At 39.5% G+C, this 20,817-nt stretch overlaps 1 protein-coding gene and 1 pseudogene across 7 annotated transcripts in view; both read left to right on the top strand.

Annotated features, from left to right (window-relative positions):
* The window catches only part of RGS7 (regulator of G protein signaling 7), a 577,395-nt gene that overhangs the window by 348,159 nt on the left and 208,419 nt on the right, over positions 1-20,817 (top strand). The gene's annotated exons all lie outside the window — the stretch shown is intronic.
* On the top strand, positions 10,216-10,589 carry LOC112634889 (annotated as a pseudogene).

The raw sequence follows: 20,817 nt of genomic DNA, 5'->3' as shown, positions 1-20,817 counted from the left end.
GCTCTGTCGCCCAGGCTGGAGTGCAGTGGCCGGATCTCAGCTCACTGCAAGCTCCGCCTCCCGGGTTCCCGCCATTCTCCTGCCTCAGCCTCCCGAGTAGCTGGGACTACAGGCGCCGCCACCGCGCCCGGCTAGTTTTTTTTTTTTTTTTTTTTTTTTGTATTTTTTAGTAGAGACGGGGTTTTACTGAGTTAGCCAGGATGGTCTCCATCTCCTGACCTCGTGATCCGCCCGTCTCGGCCTCCCAAAGTGCTGGTATTACAGGCTTGAGCCACCGTGCCTGGCCAAAGGGAAGTTAATCTAGAATGAAGATCAACAGTGAAGAGGCAAGGGGTCGTCTTTGGTGCCCTTTAATCCTTTACTACATTTTGCAAAACACTGTAAGCAAAGAAAAGGCTAGTCTATGATCAGAGAAATAAAGGTTACAGCTGCCTAGGTTACAGCTGTCTGTCATATGACTCAGGTCCCATAATCACATTTCTTTTTTTTTTTTTGGAGGCAGAGTCTTGCTCTGTTGCCCAGGCTGGAGTGCAATGGTACAATCTCGGCTCACTGTAACCCCTGCCTCTCAAGTTCAAGCAATTCTCCTGCCTCAGCCTACTGAGTAGGTGGGATTACAAGCATATGCGACCATGCCCAGCTAATTTTTGTATTTTTAGTAGAGATGGGGTTTCACCATGTTGACCAGGCAGGTCTCTACCTCCTGGCCTCAAGTGATTGGCCCACCTCAGCCCCCCAAAGTGCTGGGTTTACAGATGTGAGCCACTGCACGTGGCCACATTCCATTAAGGCTGAAAAAAATTTACAGTTTCAACAGCTTTGATTTTGAATTATTTATTTTTATAATTCTCAAACACAGAAGCCCCACTGAGTCACTCAGAGTTGATTTACACTCCTCAGGTGATCTAAATCCTTCCAGCAGCGGCAACCTTACTTACCCAGGAGCTTGTTAAACAGCAGAATCTCAGGCTCCCAACCCAGGTTTACTGAATCAGAATCTGCATCTGAACAAGATTTTAACAATGTCATTTATATGCACATTGAAATGTGAGAAGTTCATGTCTAGGTAATGTTCTGGCATCTCCATTTTTTTTTTTTTTTTAAGAGGAGAGAAAACAAAGTTTTATCTCAGTTGCTGAATCTTTGCTATATATAGAAACTCTTTTACCGGCTCAGTCTCTTTTTAGAAATTTTTTTTAGATTTTTGGCCTTACTTGGTCTTTTTTGAAGGACAGTTTCTGTTGTTATTGTTTTTGGTTTTGTTTGTTTGTCTTTTGTTGCCATATAAAGCTGGGACGGATCTTTGCAAACAGGTCACATCTTTGTATATTTGAGATGTAGATGCAGAAAAGGCAGAATTTGCCTAACATTATTTCCACTTCAAGACTTTTAAATGTCCTCATTCTTTTAACAATTTGCTTACTTCCCCTCCCACTGAACAGCCTCCAGGGCCTTTGCCAGACACACTTTAAAACCACCTGCTGCCCCTGTGAGCATGTGCCCACACAGTTGGGTGTTGCAGGTACCAGCTGCAGAGCCTTAATCACAGGTGCTTTCCACCCTCACCCGGGCCCTCAGGACCTCTCAGCAAACCTTTCACTAATTCCTTGCCAGCAGCCTCTCTCATTTCTTATAGTAGCACTTCTAACTTCTCACTACTTCCTTCAAATTTCAAGTGGCATCCTCAGCTGCCTCAAAAGATTGTCAGACCTCCTGGTTCATAGGAAAAATAAGGAATAGACATGTACTCATACCACACTTTTAAACTGATGTCACTTGCTAGTCAAATTCTTTCTTTCCATCTCAGAAAAAGGGCTTTGACTCTGTTTCTGCCTAAATCAAATTCCTTACACCGTTGACTCCTGAACAACGGGGAGTTTAGGGGCACCAACCCCCTTGCAGTCAAAAACCCATCTGTAACTTTCGACTTCCCCAAAAAGTTAATTATTGATGACCTATTGTTGACCAAAAGCTTCACTAGTAACATAAATAGTTGATGAACATATATTTTGTATGTTACATATATTATGCTCTATTATTATATATCCAAGAATAAGAGAGCATTCAACATTCTTGAGGTGGTAATGAAGGACCACTGTGTTTTTACAATAATGTGTTCTAATAATAAAGTAAGCTAGAGAAAAGAAAATAGTGTTAAGAAAATCGAAAGAAAGAAGGCTGGGTGCAGTGGCTCACACCTGTAATCCCAGCACTTTGGGAGGCTGAGATGGGCGGATCACTTGAGGTCAGGAGTTTGAGACCAGCCTGGCCAAAACCCCATCTCTACTAAAAATACAAAAAATAGCTGGGCATGGTGGCGTGTGCCTGTAATCCCAACTACTCAGGAGGCTGAGACAGGAGAATTGCTTGATCCCAGCAAATGTGGGTTGCAGTGAGCCAAGATTATACCACTGCACTCCAGCCTGATCAACAGAGCAAGAATCCGTCTCAAAACAAAACAAAACAAAAAAACATAAGAAAGAGAAAGTGCATTTCCTATGCATTAAGTAGGAGTGGATCATCATAAAGGTCTTCATTATTATTTTCGGGTTGAGTAGGCTGAGGAGGAGGACGAAGAGGAGGGGTTGGTCTTGCTGTCTTTCGTGGTAGAGGTGGAAGAAAATCCACATATAAGGGAACCCGTGTAGTTCAAACCTGTGTTGTTCAAGCATCAGCTATACTCTGATTCTAATTCTGTCTGTCTCATGAAGCACTTTCCTTTTTTATAATTCTCTTTCATCTGTAGTTTCAACATTTTCTATCCAAGTGTTCAGAGAAGTCTCTTGAGCTTCCAGACTAAATCAGGATCTGTTGTTTTAATCTTTCATTGTTCCCTCTAGTTTTCCATTACAGAACTTTTCACTTTATGTAACTGTTTGTAGGATTATTTATATATTTCTTGTTTACCAGATCGTGTGTGCCCTGTTCTTATCTAGGGAGCTTGATATAGACTTTTTGTTAAATATGAAAAAGACTTGAGGGCAAAGTACAGTAAAGCTCTTGAGGAGATGGTAGAAAATAAGGTGAAGAGGGATTTGCCTTGGACAGGAAAACAAACCTTTTCCTCAAAGTCTGACAGAAAACAGGAGAAAGGAGCTATAAAGACAGATAAATATATACGTATCGATGGCGTTAATATTTGCTAACCTTCATTTTCTAATCGAAGTGAGAGACAAGGGAAGATTATAATTGAGGCCACTTAAAAATCAGATTGAGAATGATTGATCCAGTTTTACCACTGGGTCTTTTTTATTCTAACCTTCTAACTTTTAAGACTCAGAATACTATGTTCTATGTCTACCAAAGACAGAGGGAAGGGATTTACCAAAATAAATGAAAATATATGGCTGTAATAAGGTCTGTGCAAGAATGTTCATAGCATTTTTTTATAATAGCCATAAACTGGAAAAAATTTGAAGGTCTATATACAAATTGTAGTAGATTCATACAGTGGGAGTGACTCACCAACTTGGAACACGAATACAGGTAAGGACATGGACAACTATCGAAAGCAGTATGTTGAGCAAACGAAGCCAGACGCGGCCGGGAGTGGTGGCTCATGTCTGTCATCTCCGCACTTTGGGAGGCCGAGGTGGGTGGATCACAAGGTCAGGAGTTTGAGACCAGCCTGGCCAACACAGTGAAACCCCATCTCTACTAAAAATACAAAAAATTAGCTGGGCGTGGTGACGGACACCTGTAATCCCAGCTACTCGGGTGGCGGAGGCAGGAGAATCGCTTGAACCTGGAAGGCAGAGCTGTGGTGAGCCGAGATCACGCCAGTGCACTCCAGCCTGGGTGACAATGCGAGACTCCATCTCAAAACAAATAAATAAATGAAAAGAAGCCAGTTGCTAGCAAGTGCATACTGTGAGATTTCATTAGATAAAGGCAAAACTAAAACATGGTGATAGAAATCAGAATCCTAGTTTTTTCTGTCAGGGCATGGGGTAATCTTGGTGCAAACAGATCAGGAGGGCATTTAAGTTATTACCACAATGAAAATGTTTTATATCTTAATTGAGGTGGTGCATACATTTGTCAGAACTTTGCAAGTGTTAGACTAAAATTCTGTGCATATAATCTGTGCAAACCTGTATATATAAATTATCCCTCTGTCAAATAGGGCTATAAATTTTAGTGAAATTAAACTTCTGTAGATTGCTTTTGTTTTGAGCAACTTCATAGAAATGATTGAGAAATTTGAACCATGGTGAAAGACTGGAACAGTCACCGTAAAGAATGGGGGAGGAAGCTGAACATAAACTCAAGTTGCTGAGTGTTTCCTCTCTTTCCTTCCCTCTCAGTCTGTGTTGGGCACCTCATGTATGTGAGCCTGGAGGGGGCTGTTCTTAAGTCTGCCCTAGCACTTATCCCATTGAAATTGTTGGAACTAAGAATGCAATACCCTGAAGCAGCCTCAGAAGCAAACTTTTTCTCTGACCTTCTCCTGACCTGTTCCATTCTCCCCAGAGACTAGAATCCCTTTGCCCCAAGGCAAGTCATGGAAATCAGAACCCCTTCTCCTCAAAGCCAGCCATAAAACTGGTCACAAAGGAATTATCTGACCTACCTTGTTGGACTGTAGGTCATAAGACCCCCAGTCCAGAGAAAGCCCGGCCCCATACCCAGAAAAAGGAATGATGCTCAGAGAGGCCAAGAAGAATCTAGAGGGACAGGCATTGTCGGGCTTCCCCACTCAGTCTAGTAGCATTAGATCATACCCTTTTTGTCCAGTCATATTCCAGACTTTGTTGAATCGCAGCATAAAAATGGACAATTTTCCCTCTATCTTTGAGTCTTCATCCTGAAGGCTTCCATATACACATTAAGTTTGTAGGCTTTTTCTCTCATTAATCTGCCTCTTGTCAATGAGTTTCAATGAACCTTCAGAGGGCAAAAGAGAAGCTTTTCCTTCATGCCTACATGCTCTATTTATCTGTTTCATTGCTTCAGATACTGTTCAAATAGGTTTCTTAGGGGTGACCCCTCCATTCTTTTTACCATGTCTCTCCACAGTGCCAGTACCCCCATTATTACTCAATGTATACTCATTACTGTGGAATGAACAAAAGGAGAGAACAAATTGGTGGAAAAGGAATGACTAAGCAGCAGTAAGAGAGGCTGGGGATGGCAACTGCAAGTTTATAATGGAGATCTAAGCATTATGTAAATTCTTCAGGATTTCATGCCCTAGTCTTGGATTAAAGGCAGGAGTCAGAATGGTTTAACTTTCTCCTCTATATACAGCTTGCCTTAGTAGGCGGTGAAATCCTTCTGGGTAGAAATGATGCTTCTGTTATGTTATTCCCTCGCAGTGCCCAGCAGATTATTAAACCAAATGAATCTGGTTTAATAATCAGGGGAGTGGCCGGGCCCGGTGGCTCACGCCTGTAATCCTAGCACTTTGGGAAGCTGAGACCAGCCTGACCAACATGATGAAACCCTGTCTCTACTAAAAATACAAAATTAGCTGGGCGTGGTGGCACATGCCTGTAATTCCAGCTACTTGGGAGACTGAGGCAGGAGACCTGAACCCAGGAGGCGGAGGTTGCAGTGAGCTGAGATTGTACCACTGCACTCCAGCCTGGCAACAGAGCGAGACTCCATCTCAAAAAATAAATAAATAAATAATCAGGTGAGTGGATCCCAGTAGTGCTTTGCTGGAGGCAGATACAGGAGTGGGAGGGCCCCTTCCTGAAGGTTTGGAAATGGGTCATGATGCTTTTTACAGTAATTAGGTTTTGATGCAAACTCAAAATCCTTAGTTAAGATAAAACACTTTATGGAATTCCATTATCCTTCCATCCAAGTCCTCTTCTAATAGTAAGGTTGGCACTTAGGGAAGTGCTCACATCACCAGAATATCATGATATCCATTGTATTGGCACAGCACTTTTTTTTGTTGTCATTATAAGCAATGACAAAATAAGTGTCTTTGTGTATGTGTGTGAGTATATATCTTTGTGCACATGTATTTATGAGTATACCAATAGGGCTAATTTTTTAAATAGTGCATGGGCTCAGTTATAATGTAAGTGATAACCATAAATTTATAAATATTATAAAATTATCCTGCAAAGAAACTAACAAGTATATGAAAGCTCTTGTTCCCTATCTCTTCTTCAGAGTGGTATGTTACAAAATGTTTGTTTTCATGTTATCAATGTATTGAGTGAAAACTTGTATTCATATGTTTTAATTAGAATTTATTGAAGTATGAATGAGATTATTCATCATTTAATATGAATCATTTGTATTTAACTTTAACATGAACATCCTGTTTACATTTCTGCCTGCTTTGCTGGTCTCTTTGTCAATTTCTCAAAGTTTTTCCTTTATGTTCATCCATTCATTCACCAACCATTTATTGAATACTTATCATATGCCAAGCACTACTTTAGGCACTGAAGATACAGCCATAAGCAAGACAAATGAAATCACTGCTTTCATGAACTGTGTCTAAGTGGGCAATTAAAACAAATATACATAAAATCTAATGTCAATAAATATAAAATGTAACAGCAAAATGATGAGTACTGGGAGACAAGATGAAAGAATACGCTTTCCATTTGCAGTTGATTGCAAAAATGTCTTCGCAGTGTAGTACTTTTTTTTTTTTTTTTTTTTGAGATGGAGTTTCACTCTTGTTGCCCAGGGTAGAGTGCAATGGCTCAATTTCGGCTCAGTGCAACCTCCGCCTCCTGGGTTCAAGCGATTCCCATGCCTCAGCCTCCCAAGTAGCTGGGATTATAGGCATGCACCACCAAGATCGGCTAATTTTTTTTGCATTTTTAGTAGAGACAGGGTTTCACCATCTTGGTCAGGCTGGTCTCGAACTCCTGACCTCAGGTGATCCACCCGCCAGGCCTCCCAAAGTGCTGGCATTACAGGCATGAGCCACCCCGCCTGGCCTATTTTTTTAAGACTATGCTTTTCAGAGCAGTTTTAGGTTCAGAGGAAAATGAAAGAAAGGTAGAGATTTCCTGTATACCTCTTCCTCCCACATACCTCCGTCTCTTCCATTAGCAACACCTCCCAACCAGAGTAGTACATTTGTTACAGTTCAGTGAGCCTACACTGACACATCATTATCACACAGGGTCCATAGTATACATTAGGGCTTATTGTTGGTGTTGTGCATTCTATGGGTTATAATGCTGAGAATCCACTCCTGGAATATCATATAGAGGTGTTTCAGTGCCCTAACAATCCTCTGTGCTCTACCTGTTCATCTCTTCCACCCCTGGCAACCAGTGATCTTTTTACTGTCTCCACAGTTTTGCCTTTTCCAGAAAGTTGCATTGTTGGAGTTGTACAGTGTGCGGCCTTTTCAGGTTGAGTTCTTTCACTTAGTAATATGCACTTAAAGTTCTGCCGTGACTCCTCATGGCTTGGTAGTTCATTTCTTTTTGGCACGTAATGATGTTTTGTTGTCTGGGTGCACCAGTCATTTATTTATTTTTATTTTGTTTATAGTGCCTTTTCTTTTTTTCTGTATAGAAATTTTTTAATTTACGTGAATTCATATTTATCAGCCATCTGTTTTATGGCTGCTAGGTGTTGTATCTTAATTAGAAAGCCTTAGTATTTTACTATTTATCCTTACTATTTTACTTTTAAAATTGTTTCCTTTTTTATACTGTACAGTTCATTTAAACCTTAATCTTTTGTTTTTGCTTTGGGGCACCTTTTGGAATTCTCTCAATTGACTTCTTACTCTTATTTCAAATAAAAGATTTTCCCAACTTGATGGAAGAGATGCTAACATTTTTTTTGTTGCTGTATGACTATATTGTGTTAGATTCTGTACTATTCACTTTCACGTTCATAATTTCATTTTGAAAAAGTGAAAATTAGCCTGTGAAAACACAAACATACATGCACACACACACACATATCCAGATAATTATTCCCATAATATTGTAATATCTGAATCAATACCATCCAAGAGTTTCTTAATGATGTAAGAGTTCTGTATCTGCAGTGTCCAATAAGGTGGTCACTAGCCATATGTGGGTAATGAGCACTTGAAGTGTAGCTAGTGAAAATGAGGAACTAGCCAGGCGCAGTGGCTCTTGCCTGTAAACCCAACACTTTGGAAGGTTGAGGCAGGTGGATCACCTGAGGTCAGGAGTTCAAGACCAGCCTGGCCAACATAGTGAAACCACGTTTCTACTAAAAAAAAAAAAAAAAAAAAAAAAAACAAAAGTCAGCTGGGTGTGGTGGCACACACCTGTAATCCCAGCTAATCGGGAGGCTGAAGCATGAGAATCACTTAAACCCAAGAGGCAGAGGTTTGCAGTGAGCTGAGATCACGTCACTAAACTCCAGCCTGGGTGACAGAGGGAAACTCTGTATAAAAATTAAAAAAGAAAAGAAATAAATGAGGAACTAATTAGCTACATGTGGCTAGTGCCTAATATATGGAACAATACAGTTCTGGACCGTTCAGTGTTGAAAAAAAGAAAGTCTTTCCATCTTACAACCTAATTCACATTAGAGACATGAATAAGGAGACTTAACATATTTCCTTCTTTGTTTGTTTTCAGATGTTTTGAGCTTTATACCTATTAAGGGATAATTAATACACACTAACTTGGATAGCTGTGAAGTATAAAATTTTGATGCATTTTGACACAAGAGTATATCCCTAAAACCATAGCCATAATCAAAATAGTAGAAATTTTTATTCTCCCCAAAAGTTTCCTTGTGCCTTTCTAAAACCCATTTTTCTTCATTTTCCCTCACCCCACCCCATCCCTAGTCACCACTGCTCTGCTTCTTGTCAGGAACGAGACCTCCTTTCCCCCATCCACAGTCCAGTAAAGATCACGTGAGGAGACTGGATATCCCACAGCAACCTGGTGGTAATAACACCCCTGTTCTCCACGCTGGAGTGCTGTCAGAGGAAGCCTAAGGGAGTATCAAGACTTCTGCCATCAAGCAGTGGGTGACCAGGCCACCCCCACCGCAGTGTCAAATTTCTACCCTCCCTGGGTGGTCATGGAACAGCATTTCCCTCTTGTGGAGGAGTGGGTTCATCAAAAGCCAACTACAACAGAGGTTTAAATTAAATCCAGAATCACATAACAAAATACAAAGATGTCCAGCTTTCAATTTTAAAAAATATTCATCAGTCCAGGCTCAGTGGCTCACGCCTGTAGTCCCAGCACTTTGGGAGGCCGAGGTGGGTGGATTGTTTGAGGCCAAGAGTTTGAGAACAGCCTGGCCGACGTGGCGAAACCCCGTGTCTACTGAAAAAAAAAAAAAAAAAAAAAATTAGCCGAGCGTGGTGGCACATGCTTGTAGTCCCAGCTACTTGGCAGGCCGAGACACGAGAATCATTTGGGCCTGGGAGGTAGAGGTTGCAGTGAGACAAGATCACACCACTGCACTCCAGCCTGGGTGACAGAGTGAGACGCTGTATTAACAACAACAAATACTCATCATGCCAAGAACCAGGAAGACCTCAAACTAAATGGAAAAAATATATATATCAATAGTTGTCAAGATTGAGATGGCAGAGATGATAGATTAGTTTACAAAGATTTTAAAGTATCCATGACAAACGTGTCCAGCTTGCGGCCCAGGACGTCTTTGAATATGGCCCAAAAGCAGTTCGTAACTTTTTGTGTGATTCTTAAAAATCTCATCAGCTATCATTAGTGTTAGTATATTTTGTGTGTAATTCTTCTTCCAGGGTGGCCAGGGAAGCCAAAAAAGATTGGACACCCCTGATGTGTGATAAAAATTATTTTATAATAATAGTAATATGCTTTAAGTATATTAAAAACTAGAAGGCCTCAGGATATAAATTGAAATTCTCAGCAAAGAAATAGAAGATATAAAAAAAATTGAAACTTTAGGACTGAAAAGGACAATAACAAAAAGAAAAACTCAGTGGATGGGCTCAAGGACAAAATCGATAAGACGGAAGAAACCACTAAATCAGTGAAACAGAAGCTAGAACAACAGAAATTACCTCATCTGAACAGCAGAGAGACAACAGACTGGTGAAAAGGAACACGGCCTCTGGGATGGAGATCTTTTGTGGGTTTAACAAAAGATCTGACATTGGTGTCACTGGAGGTATGAAAGGATAGGAAAAAAATAATGGGGACTAAAAAAGTGCTTGAAGAACCTTTCCTAGCTGCCGCCAAGGTGCTCGGTCCATCCGCATCGGGCAGCGCCAGCCCCACACTCGCCCGCGCCATGGCCTCCGTCTCCCAGCTCACCTGCATCTACCTGGCCCTCATTCCGCACGATGATGAGGTGACCGTCACAGAGAAGATCAATGCCCTCATTAAAGCAGCCGGCGTAAATGTCGAACCTTTTTGGCCTGGCTTGTTTGCAAAGGCCTGGCCAACGTCAACATTGGGAGCCGCCTCTGCAATGTAGGGGCCGGTGGTCCTGCTCCAGCAGCTGGCTCTGCACCAACAGGGGCTTCTGCCCACTCCGCTGCTGCTGCTCCAGCTGAGGAGAAGAAAGTGGAAGCCAAGAAAGAAGAATCCGAGAAGTCTGATGATGACATGGGCTTTGGTCTTTTTGACCAAACCTCTTTTATAATGTGTTCAATAGAAAGCTGAACTTAAAAAAAAAAAAGTACTTGAAGAAATGATGGCTTAAAAACATCACAAGCTTAGCAAAGACATAAACCTTCAGTTGAAGAAGCTGAGAGAAGCCCAAACAGGATAAATAAACCCAACGAGATGCATACCAAGCCACTTAATAAACATCTGAAAACTGCAGACAACCACAAAACAAACATCTTGAAAGCAGTCAGGGAAAAATGACACCTTAACTAGAAGAGAAAAATGATTCAACCACAGCAGACTTCTCATGAGAAACCGTGGATACCAGAAGAAAGTGCCACACAATTTTCCCTTTCCTGCTGAAAGAAAGAATTGTCAATCCATAATCCTCTGCCCAGCAAACATTTTCCTGAGGCATAACGGGGAAATCAAAACATTCTCAGATGAAGGAAAACTAAGAGAATTTGTCACCAGCTGATGAACTCAATGACTAAAAGGAATTTTCTAAATAAAAGGGAAACGATAAGAAAAGGAACCTTGAAATATCAGAATAGAACAAAACGTGGTAAACAAACATGTAAGAAATACAATAGACTTGTCTTCTCTTGATTTTCTGAATTTTTTCTTTTCCCCCCTAAGACAAAGTCTTGCTCTGTTGCCCAGGCTGGAGTGCAGTGGCACGATCTCCACTCACTGCAACCTCTGTCTCCTGGATTCAAGTGATTCTCCTGCCTCAGCCTCCCGAGTAGCTGGGATTACAGGCATGTGCCCACTTCTTGACTAATTTTTGTATTTTTAGTAGAGATGGGGTTTCCCCATGTTGGTCAGGCTGGTCTCAAACTCCTGACCTCAAATGATGTGCCCACCTCGGCCTCCCAAAGTGCTGAGATGACAGGTGTGAGCCGCTGCACCCAGCCTTCTGAATTTGTTTCTGATTGTTTTGATTGTTGAAGAAAAAGTGTAGCAACGTCTGATGTGACTCTAAATGTACATAGAGGAATTAACTAAAAAATATTAAAAACTGGAGAGAGTAAAGGAACAGGAGGAGACATAGGGCTCCAGACTTCACTTTACTCAGATTGGTAAGGTGATTACACCAGGAGGCTGTAAGAAGTTGTGTGAATATAATTTTATTATCAACTAAAAACAGCTACAAAATAATGCATTCAAAAATATTTAGAGCTAGGTGTGGTGGCTCACACCTGTAATCATACTTAACACTTGGGGAGGCTGACATAGGAAAATCACTTGAGCCGAGGAGTTTGAGACCAGCCTGGGCAACATAAGAAGACCCTGTCTCTACAAATAATAATAATAATAATAATAATAAAAACATTAGTCGGGCATAGTAGCATGTATCTGTGTTCCCTCCTCAGGAGGCTGAGCTGGGAGGATCACTTAAGCCCAGGAGGCTGAGGCTGCAGTGAACCATTTTCATGCCGATGCATTCCAGCCTGGGTGACAAAGCAAGACTGTAAAAAAAAAACCAAAAAAAAACTTAGAAAATTGAAATGGATTTTTTAAAAATATTAATGCAATCCACTGGAAGGCAGAAACAAGAAAAAAAACCCACCAAAAATAAAGTGGCATACTTAAGCTGTGTTACATTAAATATACCATCACATGAAGGTAACTACATTAAATATAAGTAATTACTTTAAATATACTATTTAAAAGACAGAAGCCAGCAGAGTGGATAAAAATCATGGCTCAACGACATGCTATCCCCAAGAAACTTGCATCAAATACAACAAGTAAAAGAATAGAAGAAAAAGTGTTGTTCAAAATTGATTAAAGGAAATCTAGAATAGGTATATTAATTTTATATGAAGCAGACTTCACCACAAGGAAAAGTAGAAGCAATAAAGGGGGTCATTAGATAATAATGAGGAGCTCATTTTTCCAAGAAGACGTAGCAAACTTAAATGTGTATGTATCTAACAAGAGAGATTCAAAATGCCTGAGGCAAATGGATAGAACCGAAAGAAGAACTAGACTCTTCCATTATTAGAGTTGAGACTTTAACACTCCTCTATCAGTAATTGATATATCGATAGATCAAGCAGGCAGAAAAATCAATAAGGATGTAGATGACCTGAACAACACAATCAATCAACTTGACCTGATTACAGGATATTCCAACTAACAGCAAAAAGCTTGGTCTGTTTTGCCTTTCATGGTCTCAAGTTCATGTGAAACATTCACTAAGACCATATTTTGGGCCATTAAACACATTATAATAAGTTTCAAAAAATAGCAATTATACCAAGTATGTTCTCTGATCATAATGGAATCAAATTAGAAATCAGTAACAAAAAGCTAAAAGGAAAATCTCCAAACATTTGGAAATTAAACAACACACTTTAAAATCATTGAAGAATCCTCTGGAAAATAAAAAAAAAATAAACAGAATAAAAACAAAATATAACTTGTCAATTTGTGGGACACTGCTTAAGCAGGGTTGAGAGAAATATTTATAACACAAATGTATACATTAGAAAAGATGAAAATTTCCAAATCAATCATCTAAACTCCAGACTCTAGAACATAGAAGAGCAAAATAAACCCAAAGCAAGCAAGAGTAAGGAAATAATAAAGATAACGAGCATAAATCAATGGAATTGAAACATTTGAGTAATTTAAAAACCAATGAAACAAAGAGCTGTTTCTTTATAAAAATTGATAAATTGACAATTCTGTAACAAGACAGACAAAAAAAAAAAAAAAGGAAAAGACACAAATTGCCATTTTCGGGAATGAAGCAGGGGAAATGTCTACAAAACCTGCAGACATCTAAAGGATACAAGAATACCATAAACTTACACACATAATTTGACATCTTACACCAAACTGATCAGTGTCTCAAAAACCACAAACTATTCCAACTCACCCTGTGTGAAATGAATAATTTGAATAGCCCAATGACTATTAAGAAAATTAAATTCGTAATTTAGAAATCTCTAAAAAGGAATCTCCAGGTTCATGGTTTCACTGGAAAAGTCTACCAGACTTTTAAAAAATTCAATTATACAGTCGTTTCCAGAAAACAGAAGAGGAGAGAATATCTCTCAATTCATTTTATGAAGCTATTATTACCCTGATGTCAAAACTAGGAAAATAAAGTAGGGAAAAGAACACAGCAAACCAATATCCCTCATTAAGATGTAAAACTCCTTAGCAAAATATCACAAATAGAATTTAGCAACGTATAAAAATAATTATACACCATAACCAAGTGGGTTTATTTCAGAGATACAGGCTGGTTAAATATTCAAAAATTAACTCTGTAATCCAGCAAATTAACGGGATAAAATAGAAAAATCACATGATCATATTAGCCAATATAGAAAAGCTAGTAGACAAAATTCAAAACTTATTCATAATAAAAACTTTCAAAAAACAGGAATGGAAGAGAAATTCCTCAACTTGATAAAGAACATCTACAAAAAACTTCAGACCAGGTGCCACGTGGTTCATGCCTTTAATCTCAGCACTTTGGGAGGCTGAGGTGCGAGGATCACTTAGAGACCAGGAGTTTGAGATCATCGGCTGGACAACATAGTCAGACACTATTTCTACAAAAGTTAAAAAAATTAACCAAGCATGCTGGCGCACACCTTTAGTCCCAGCTACTTGGGAGGCTAAGGTGGGAGGACTGCTCAGGCCCAGGAGACCGAGGTCACAGTAAGCCATGATGGCACTGCTGTACTCTAAACAGGACAGTAGAGGGAGACACAGTCTCAAATAATAATAATAATAAGTTTACTTTATATGTAGTTGTAAAAGACTGAATGTTTTCCTCTAAAATTGAGAACAAGGCGAAGATTTATTTAACATAATGTTGAAATTTCTAGTCAGGGCAATAAAGTAAGGAAAGGAAGTAGATGCACAGATCAGAAAGGAAGAAATTAAAAGCTTCCCCTCTTTGTAGATGATATTATATTTACCTGTTAAATCCTGAAATATCTGCAAAAAAAAAAAAAACCTTCTAGAACTAAGAATCGAGTCCAGAAAGATTACAGGATATGCAATAAATATACAAAAGTAAATTACATTTTTATATACTAACAATGAACATGTGGATGCTGAAATCAAAAACACAATACCATTTAAAATTGCTAAAAAATTAAATAGATGTTAATCAAATAAAGTTTGTTTGGGACTTGTATGCTGAGAACTGCAAAATGCTGGTGAAGAAATAAAAGAAGATGTAAATAAATGGAGAGACATACTTTCAATCCATGAAGAATAACCTTGTATAAAAGCCAATTCTCCCCAAATTGATACACAAGTTTAATGAAATTCCTTTCCAAACCCCAGCAAGACTTTTTTATAGATATAGACAAGATAATTCTACAATCTATAAGGAAAGCAAATGAAATAGAACAGGTAAAACAATTTTGAAAGAAAAATAATGTAGGAGGAATTTGTTATATGTTTATATTTTATATTCAAGACATTCTATAACTGCGGTAAACAGAACTGAATGGTATTGGTAGAAGAATAGACATGTAGATCAATAAAGCAGAATAGAGAATCCAGAAATAGATCCACACAAATAGACACAATGGATTTTTGACAAAGATGGAAAAGCAATTCAACTGAAAAAAGATAGCTTTGTCAAGAAATGGTGCTAGAGCTATTGGACATTCATGGGCGAAAAGGAAGTTCGACCTAAGTCTCACAACTTATACAAACACTAATACAAAATGGAAAATTAAAACAAAAAAAATTTTAGGAAAATAGTAGGAGAAATTATTGGATATCTTGGTCTAGGCAAAGGGTTCTTAGATTTAATACTATAATCTATAAAAAGTTGATAAATTGGACCTCATCAAAATTAAGAACTTTTTTTTTCTGAAAAAGACCTTGTTAAGAGGGTGAAACAACAAGCTACAGAGTGAAAGAAAATATCTGTAAACCACATATCCAAGAGAGGACTAGTATGTAGAATATAAAAAGAACTCTGAAAAAACAACAGCAAAAAAAAAATTAATTAGAAAATGGTCAAAAGACATGAAGAGATGTTTCACAGAAAAGGATGTACCTACACCAAAAAAGCATTTGAAAACACGTTCAATACCATTAGCCACCAGGCAGACACAAATGAAAATCAACACATACTATCAGAATGGTTAAACTAAAAAATAGTAACACTAATGTTAGCAATGATGGGAAGAAACTGAATCACTCCTACATCGCTGGTAGGAATGTAAAATGGCTCAGGCCCTCTGGAAAATAGTTTGCCTGCCTGCCTGCCTTCCTTCCTGCCTGCCTGCCTTCCTTCCTTCCTTCCTGCCTGCCTTCCTTCCTTCCTGCCTTCCTTCCTTCCTTCCTGCCTTCCTTCCTGCCTGCCTGCCTTCCTTCCTGCCTTCCTTCCTTCCTTCCTTCCTTCCTTCCTTCCTTCCTTCCTGCCTGCCTGCCTGCCTGCCTTCCTTCCTTCCTTCCTTCCTTCCTTCCTTCCTTCCTTCCTTCCTGCCTTCCTTCCTTCCTTCCTTCCTGCCTTCCTTCTTTCTTTCCTTTCTCTCTTTCTTTCTTTCTCTTTCTTTCTTTCTTTCTTTCTTTCTCTCTTTCTTTCTTTCTCTTTCTTTCTTTCTTTCTTTCTCTCTTTCTTTCTTTCTTTCTTTCTTTCTTTTTCTTTCTCTTTCTTTCTTTCTTTCTTTCCCTTTCTTCCTTTCCTTTCCTTTCCTTTCCTTTCCTTTCCTTTCCTTTCCTTTCCTTTCCTTTCCTTTCCTTTCCTTTCCTTTCCTTTCCTTTCCTTCCCTCCCTCCCTCCCTCCCTCCCTTCCTTCCTTCCTTCCTTCCTGCCTTCCTGCCTGCCTTCTTTCTTTCCTTTCTCTCTTTCTTTCTTTCTTTCTTTCCCTTTCTTCCTTTCTTCCTTTCTTCCTTTCCTTTCCTTTCCTTTCCTTCCTTCCTTCCTTCCTTCTTTCCTTCCCTCCCTCCCTTCCTTCCTCCCTTCCTTCCTTCCTTCCTTCCTTCCTTCCTTCCTTCCTTCCCTCTTTCTTTCCTTCTTTCTCTCTCTCTCTCCCTCTTTCTTTCTTTTTTTAAATTTCATTTTATTTTTTGAGATGGAGCTTCATTCTTTCACCCAGGCTGGAATGCAGTTATGCAGTCTTGACTCACTGCAACCTCTGCCTCCGGGTTCAAGCAATTCTCTTGCCTTAGCCTCCTGAGTAGCTGGGCCTACAGGTGCACGCCACCATGCCCGGCTAATTTTTTTTTTTTTGTATTTTTAGTAGAGACAAGTTTTAGCATCTTGGCCAGGCTGGTCTTGAACTCGTGACCTCGTGATCATTCAATACCTCGTGGTATTGAAATTACATCTTCAATAATAGAAAACATTTTAAATAGAACCCCAAAATGGCATCATTAATTGGTATTTTCAATATTTTGTCACAACAGGAAATATTCAGGGTTAGGTTAAAAAAGATTCACTCTTGAATCCGGGCCTAGGTCTATATGTAGCACCATATAGAGCATGTTCAGTGCCAAAATAATTAGGATTGGCACAAAAGCACTTGGACTTAGCTGTAGTTTTTGTTTTTGTTTTTGTTTTTGTTTTTTGAGATGGAGTCTTGCTCTGTCGCCCAGGTTGGAGTGCAGTGGTGCAATCTCGGCTCACTGCAACCTCTGCCTCCCAGGTTCAAGCGATTCTCCTGCCTCAACTTCCCCAGTAGCTGGGACTACAGGTGCCCGCCACTATGCCCGGCTAATTTTTTTTGTGTGTTTTTAGTAGAGACGAGGTTTCAGCATCTAGGCCACACTGGTCTTGAACTCCTGACCTCATGATCCACCCATCTCGGCCTCCCAAACTGCTGGGATTACAGGCATGAGCCAGTGTGTCCGGCCTGAGCTGTAGTTTTGACTATGCATAAGTGCATTCATTTTGTCAATCTTTAATGAATTGGGAAATTTCCTGAATTGGAATCCTCTTTGATCTACTTGGACCTTCTGCCTCATCCACCTCTTGACCAATGCTGGTACTCTCTGCTAATACAGAATAAGAAGTATTATCTCTACCTGTCAACGTACAGCAACTGTATCTGGACTAGACTGATGAGGTCTAGAGCAAGTTTTTTATTTATCCATCAATAAACATTTTCTTTATCTCATATGTCCTTCATAGGGGCAGTTAGACAGTTAGACATGGCCTGTGTGTAGCTGAAAAAAAATATGTGTTGAAGGCAAGAATGATCCTAGGCTTTTCTTTATGCCTACCAGCTAGCATATGGAATTGATTAATCGATTAATAAATACTTCTCTTTTAATGTGTTCCAATATATTAGCTGACACAAAATTCATAGTTATACCTGAACATTTCACACACTTATTTATTACTTATTTTATTTTCTTTGAGTCTAAAGAACCATAGCACTAAAACATAAAAATATAAAATGGTCTTTAAAAAGGGATCCAATATCCCCATCCTAAGGAAACACTGCGGACTTAGTTTCTCTTGATTTTTCTACAACGTTCTTTATCAAAATAAAGGCTGCACATCAAGGAACTCTATTTTCCTTCCTTCTCTTAACTCCGCATTTCCCACACTTGCTGTCACCATCCCACACAAGAGGCAGACGTGATGTTTCTCTGAATGCGATTTGGGAAAAGTGTCTCTGGTTGATAAGGAATCCTCCCGAGCTCCAGTAGAGGGGAGGAAATAATCCTGAGGGTGGTCTCCATTGCCTTTTATCCCCTCATTATTGTCATCTTTGCTGCCTTGCTGTTTTTGCTGCCTATGTTTAAAGCTTCTTAGGCTTTGAAGAGAGACAAAATGCCTGCTTTGCGTCTGAAGAGGTATTTTTATGATTTCTGGAACTTACACAACAAAGATTAAAAATCTAGTTAAATACCAATGATCTTGATGAAATATCTGCTCAAGGAACAGCCAAGGAGCTGTATCTCAGAACTCTGATTTGTTTTCATTGCACCTTGCCAGAGGGTAGGGAAATATATTTTTACTTTTCCTATCCTTAGAACACACAAGTAGTAATTACAATGAATATCAGGCTTCTATCCTATTGATTTGAAGATTCAGGTTATATCAACAAAACCCAACATTTTCTGTGACTCTGCTCTTAGGGCAAGGGGCATAGAACTCTGAAGAGCAGCAACCTAGAAAGAAAATGCAATCAGCCAGATAATTTGCTTTTTGCCATGACATCTGCAAATGCATTTAAATGACTGCTAAACAACATTTTTAAAGTCTGGTAGGCAAATGCTTCAAATGTATCTCAGATTTACTGAAAGGAAACATATCTGTTTTGATTATTTTGTTTCCATTGACCTTTGAGATTTCATAGGTGTTATTAGCTATGGAATATTGGAAGAAGGACTTTATATCATAAGTTTTATCCAGTTTCAAACTGTGAGCAGAAGTTAACTTTTTAATTCTATGAAAACTGAATAATTTTCTCTAAATATACCTGATGTATAAAAATCCAGAAGTAACAATGCTCAATGACATGTTATTCATTTTAGAAAGTGGATTATTTGCATAAAAAGATACACACTCATACAAATACACAATCATATACACATCACGAAGTTTCTTTGAATAGCTATTTTAGTGCACACAAAGTGTGGCTTCATTCACATACACAAAAACAATGTATTCCTACTCTGCTTTACAGGACTATAATAAGTTCATAGAACAAAACCCATTTATATTCATAGCAAGGCAGAAATAGCATATTCATTTCATTCAAAATTTGACATTTTGCTTTTGAATTCCACTCTTCCTCTCTTTTCTGTGTTTTTCTGATGGAAGCACAGAAGCTTTACAAACTGGAAGGAAGCTGTAGTTTACACCCATTGTTATGTCTGCAAAGCACTCATTATTTCTGGAAAATGCCTCCATCTATACGTCTCGCCAGCACGACCATTTTTATGCACGGTGATCCATCTTTTCTTGCCACAGTTGGCTGATACACGAATGGGTACCTCCCTGCAGCTGAGATCCTCCATCAGGAATTAGGACTACAAGATTTCAGCCGCAAATGACTTGCTGTCTTTAGTGGCAGAGGTTTTAACCCCGGAGCTGTGAGCCTTCATGACCCACTTCATGGATGGAAAATAGCAAATGTTGTTTCCTAGAGAGAAATGAAGACGTCCAGAAAGGAACAAGGATGACAGTCTCTGCCTCCATGAGTCCTTGAGGCTCAAATACATCCTTTCCCTTTAGTTCTGGGTACCTTTTTGCAAATTCCTTCTTTGATAAGTTTATGTTTTTATACTTCATCAAAGATCACTCTTTATAACCAAAAATGCCCTGATGAAGTAACTTAAATTTTGTTGTTGTTGTTATATTCATCTTAATAGATATTAGCAATTTTTTAATTAAAAAATGTCAATGCCCTCTAGCCAAAAACCACCAGGAACATGCCTGTAGTTGAACAAGTCAATTATTCTTTCTTGAAGGTAGGGAGAATGCACACCATCGGGAACCATGGGGTGTCTCAGTAATAGGATGTTAGGAAGAATCTATTATAGGATTTGGGCATCGGTAGTCATGGAGAGGATCTGAGGAAGTGGGCCTTTGCTCTAGATTGGATGCTGTCAGGAAGCAGGGACAATTCTATGATCTGGTATCCTTTTTTTTTTGAGACAGAGTCTTGCTCTGTCACCAGGCTGGAGTGCAGTGGCGCCATCTCGGTTCACTGCAACCTCAAGCTCCCTGGTTTGATTCTCCTCCCTCAGCCTCCTGAGTAGCTGGGATTACAGGCACGCACCACCATGCCCAGCTAATTTTTTTTTTTTTTTTTTTTTAAGTAGAGATGGGGTTTCACCATGTTGGCCAGGATGGTCTCCATCTCCTGACCTCATGATCCGCCTGTCTTGGCCCCCCAACGTGCTGGGGTTACAGGCGTGAGCCACTGCGGCTCGCCTGATTGGGTATCTTAATACATTTTTTTCTACAGTAGGACAGATTAGACAAGACTAAGTATGGGATTGATAAATAAGCAGCAGTCGCTCATGCTATCCGGAATGGAATTTGATATTTTATGGCTGAGATCATGTTCCCATGCTTAGTGTAACTTAAATTTTGTTGTTTACAGAGTGGTCTTGTTTTTGTCTTGACCCGTGAGGGTTCTAGAGCAGCCTTGTCCAGTGTTGATGTTCTTCCATGAAATTGTTCATGTTTACCAGGGAAGCACCAAGACATAGCTGTGAGTGCCCAGCCAGCTCCTGGAAGCCAGTGGCTCTTTTCCTCTTTTTTCAGTACCTGCTTTCGGCCAAAGGCAGACAGAACCAGGACATAGGCATTAATTGGTGATATCCAG

Source organism: Theropithecus gelada, chromosome 1 (genome assembly GCF_003255815.1).
Source record: "Theropithecus gelada isolate Dixy chromosome 1, Tgel_1.0, whole genome shotgun sequence".
NCBI classification, from domain to species: domain Eukaryota; kingdom Metazoa; phylum Chordata; class Mammalia; order Primates; family Cercopithecidae; genus Theropithecus; species Theropithecus gelada.
Note: the sequence above shows the minus strand (reverse complement) of the source record. Positions and strands in the feature narration are given on the sequence as shown.